Source organism: Macrobrachium nipponense, chromosome 48, assembly GCF_015104395.2.
Source record: "Macrobrachium nipponense isolate FS-2020 chromosome 48, ASM1510439v2, whole genome shotgun sequence".
NCBI lineage: Eukaryota > Metazoa > Arthropoda > Malacostraca > Decapoda > Palaemonidae > Macrobrachium > Macrobrachium nipponense.
Window position 1 is genome coordinate 4,673,949 of NC_087223.1, and position 5,000 is coordinate 4,678,948.

Here is a 5,000-nt window from a genome sequence, read left to right on the forward strand (position 1 = left end):
CACTGGGGCAATATCTGAAAACCAGTGAAGACGAGTGGCTAAAGAGTGCATGGGAAGGACTGATAAAAGTAGACGAAGACCCAGAAATATACAGAGCCCAGGAGAATGACAGACAGAACAGAGGACAGGCACAACAAACCAATGCACGGACAATACATGAGACAGACTAAAGAACTAGCCAGCAATGACACATGGCAATGGCTACAGAGGGGAGAGCTAAAGAAGGAAACTGAAGGAATGATAAAACCGCAGCACAAGATCGGGCCCTAAGAACCAGATATGTTCAAAGAACGATAGGCGGAAATAACATCTCTCCCATATGTAGGAAGTGCAATACGAGAAATGAAACCATAAACCACATAGCAAGCGAATGCCCGGCACTTGCACAGAACCAGTACAAAAAGAGTCATGATTCAGTGGCAAAAAGCCCTCCACTGGAGCCTGTGCAAGAAACATCAGCTACCTTGCAGTAATAAGTGGTACGAGCACCAACCTGAGGGAGTGATAGAAAACGATCAAATAGCCATTCTGTTGGCAAAATGTAAAGCAAAAATGGGAATGTTGTTACGGCACTTCAAAACAAGAAAAGCTGAAACACATGATTATGCTTATAAAACATATGTTCGTAGTTAGTCCACTTGAATATTGCAATATGATATGGTACCCACACTATCAAAAGGATATTGCACAAATAGAGAGTACAAAGGTCCTTTACAGCTAGAATAGAAGAAGTTAAGGACCTAGACTACTGGGAAAGACTACAATCCTTAAAATTATATAGTCTAGAAAGGAGAAGAGAACGCTACATGATAATTTCAGGCATGGAAACAGATAGAAGGAATAGCAGAAAATATCATGGAACTAAAAATATCAGAAAGAGCAAGCAGAGGTAGATTAATAGTGCCCAAAACTATACCAGGAAAAATAAGGAAAGCACACAGGACATTAATCCACTACGCACCAGCATCGATAATGCAGCGTCTATTCAATGCGTTGCCAGCTCATTGAGGAATATATCAGGACCGTGAGCGTAGATGTGTTTAAGAATAAGCTCGACAAATATCTAAACTGCATCCCAGACCATCCAAGATTGGAAGATGCAAAATATACCGGAAGATGTACTAGCAACTCTCTGGTAGACATTAGAGGTGCCTCACACTGAGGGACCTGGGGCAACCCGAACAAGATGTAAGGTCTGTAAGGTAAGGTCTCTCTCTCTCTCTCTCTCTCTCTCTCTTTCCTGGAAGAAGTCCCTAAATACTGATTTAAAGTAGCCTACTTTAAATGAATGCTAATAGGTTATGAATAAAAGGATTAGGCTGAAAATAGATATTGCTGACGTCAGCAAAATTTAAAATTAATCATCTCTCTCTCTCTCTCTCTCTCTCTCTCTCTACTCTCTTTTTAAAGTGAAGAGGACTTCCATCTTATATACTTTTACATATGAAAACTGGCTTCTGGTCAACATTTTCTTTCGAGGAACCAAGAGATGACCCAGAATTGCATCCGAAATATTTCTCTTTTTGGGATGAGACCTAATGGCCCCTTCATTGAAGCGAAATGGGATTAGATGGTCCCCTAATGTTAATAGGATATTGAAAGAAGATGAAGTTTTGAAGTTTATGACACCCAAGTAGGTCGTAATTCCCAAAAGGTTGTAGCGCCAGGGAAGCGGATAATCGTAGCAGAAAGATGGACCAGCGAACGTTTGCTTTGTCGTGAGAGATTGAACGTGTTTCCTCCTGAACGAAATATGTCTCGGCTGAACTTCTTGATGGAATTCGCTCGTTAATTCTATTCATTTTCTTCTCTGAATCTTTCGCTCGTTTTGGGAGATTGAATAATAACTTTTATGGAAGATTATATCGTTTAAATTCTACTTTATTTGTTTACATGATCTTTTTAAGCTCGACTGAGGAAATAAGAAGCAAAAATAACGCATTTGCTAGGCCTATATGCCTCTTGATACGCCACCTCACTGATACTGAAAATGAAGCCTAGACCTATAATATGATTTTAGGTCATGTTATTTCCTCCTGAAAGTTACTTTGGGCCATCTTACAATATTTACAATACTTATCATTTAATCTTACGATATCCGTAACGTAACGTAGGTTTCTGTAACGAATGTAGCCCTCTGTAGTCTTAGAGAAATGGTGTTTTGTCGTCAGCGTTACGTTGGAATACAGGAACATCTCGGCTTTGGATTCCTCAGGGATTTTAGCTAAAGAAGTCTGTAGTTCTTTGCAATTTGTGAATGCAGAGTTTATTCTGGCTTTTGTTGAGGATTCAGCAAAGGAAAATGAAGGTGTTTTCAAAGTGTCTACACTCCGAAAGTGGTCCATCTGTTTTTCCTTACACCCCAAAAGTGGTCCATCTCTTCGCTGCTCCTCCGAATTGTCGAAAAAGCGAGATTTCCCAAAGCTTCAAACCGTAATTATTATTCTGATTGGAAACCATCCTTTTGCCTCCAATTCTGGTTAAAAGACCTCTCTCTCTCTCTCTCTCTCTCTCTCTCTCGTCTTCGTCATTAGACGCCACTGGCCAAATGGAAACTGCTTTGCGTTTCGCATTAGGCCTAATGAAACAGACTTTTTCTCCCTGGGGTGGTGGAGGGAGGGGGGTTAGGGGGAATTTCAAACTCGGTCTTTCCTCCGATTTGGCTGAAAAAGATCGTTTCCAGAAATTGTGAAACGTTGTTGGTCTGAGTCAGCCAGGTTTTAGTACTTTACGTATAAAAATTATTTTGTTGAAACTGGATACGTCTGAAGTATAAAAGGCCCATAAAACACTCTGGTTTTAAAGCTAAGGATATTATTCGGTGGACTGACTCGCACCATTATCAAGTAGCGAATAACAGAAGAAGTTACGTCGGCGAGTGGGAGATTTATGCCTTTAGTTCACTGCTAAGCCAACGTTGGTTCTGTCAAATGTCTGAATCCGCTTCATCGTTGCCTTAAGGAAGATATTGTCTGTATGGTCAGAATCCCAGGCTGCATTGGAAAGGTTGATCCTGTTATCTCGTTGTTTTATCAATGAAGAATCTACCATCTGACATTTGTATCAATATCTGCTCTTGTATAAAATTTGGTATGAGTTCCAATCCATAGTATGGTTCGTGTTATTTATATGATGGGAAATTGCCGAACTATGTTGTCATATAACTGAGCTTATGTTGAGTTATCTTTCCAAAGAGAGATTTTTCTGTGAATCCATAGTATGGCTTATCACAATCCATACAGGGGGATTTCATGACGCCTACGTTTTAGAAACTCGTCTCTTGCAGAACGTTGACTAAGGATTTCCCCAATGTATTTAGATAAGTGAAGAAGAAAGGGTTAGGGCCGTCTAAAGTTTGTGTGATCTCTCGTAAAATTATCCACGTGAGGGATTATGATTTTGTTTGTGATTTTTGTTTTTCCTATTCTTTGTTTTCTGTCGGTTTGTAAAAAAGGCTCATTATTTTATATGTGGCTTTTTCTATTATGTGCTTAGGGTACTTTAACATAATAAGTTAATTTCCAAATGTTTACAGTTCTCTGTTAAGAAAATCTGGGGAGCAAATTCTCAGAACTCTAAGAATTAATTAGTTCTGCTATGCCATGTTTAACTGAATTAGCCGTCGATACAAATGTTAGATGGTAGAATCTTCACGGGTAAAAACACAAAATAAAAGGATTAACCTTTCCAATGAAGCCCGGGACTCGCCATATAGATGATATATTCCTTAAAGCAACAATGAAGCGATTAGACAATGAGAGAACCAAAGTCGGCTTAGAGGTGACCCCAAGCGCATATCTCCCACTCGCCAATATAACTACTACTGTTATTTACTACTAGATATGGGTGGGAGTTAGTCCACTGAAATATAGCTCTTAGCTTTAAACCAGAGTGTTTTAATGGGCCTTTTATACTTGATATGTATATATATATATATATATATATATATATATATATATATATATATATATATATATATATATATATATATATATATATGTATGATGCACTTTATGTTATTTCATTTTTTCCAGTTAAATTAAAGTGGACATTACTAATACTGTTATTATTATTATCATTATTGTTATTATTATTATTATTATTATTTGCTCTATCACAGTCCTCCAATTCGACTGGGTGTTATTTATAGTGTGGGGTTCCTGGTTGCATCCTGCGTCCTTAGGAGTCCATCACTTTTCTTACTATGTGCGCCGTTTCTAGGATCACAATCTTCTGCATGAGTCCTGTAGCTACTTCAGCGTCTAGCTTTTCTAGATTCCTTTTCAGGGATCTTGGGATCGTGCCTAGTGCTCCTATGATTAGTGTACGATTTTCCACTGGCATATCCCCATATCCTTCTTATTTCTATTTTCAGGTCTTGATACTTATCCATTTTTTCCCTCTCTTTCTCTTCAACTCTAGTGTCCCATGGTATTGCGACATCAATGAGTGATACTTTCTTCTTGACTTTGTCAATCAACGTCATGTCTGGTCTATTTGCACGTATCAACCCTATCCGTTCTGATACCATAGTCCAGGGAGGATCTTTGCCTGATCGTTTTCTATCACTCCTCAGGTGGTGCTCGTACCACTTATACTGCAAGGTACTGATGTTTCTTGCACTAGCTCCAGTGGAGGGCTTTTGCACTGAATCATGACTCTTTTTGTACTGGTTCTGTGCAAGTGCCGGGCATTCGCTTGCTATGTGGTTTATGGTTTCATTTCTCGTATTGCACTTCCTACATATGGGAGAGAGTTATTTTTTTTTCCGCCTATCGTTCTTTGAACATATCTGGTTCTTAGGGCCCGATCTTGTGCTGCTGTTATCATTCCTTCAGTTTCCTTCTTTAGCTCTCCCTCTGTAGCCATTGCCATGTGTCATTGCTGGCTAGTTCTTATCTGTCTCATGTATTGTCGTGCATTGGTTGTTGCCTGTCCGTCCTCTGTTCTGTCTGTCATTCTCCTGGGCATCTGTATATTTCTGGTCTTCGTCTACTTTT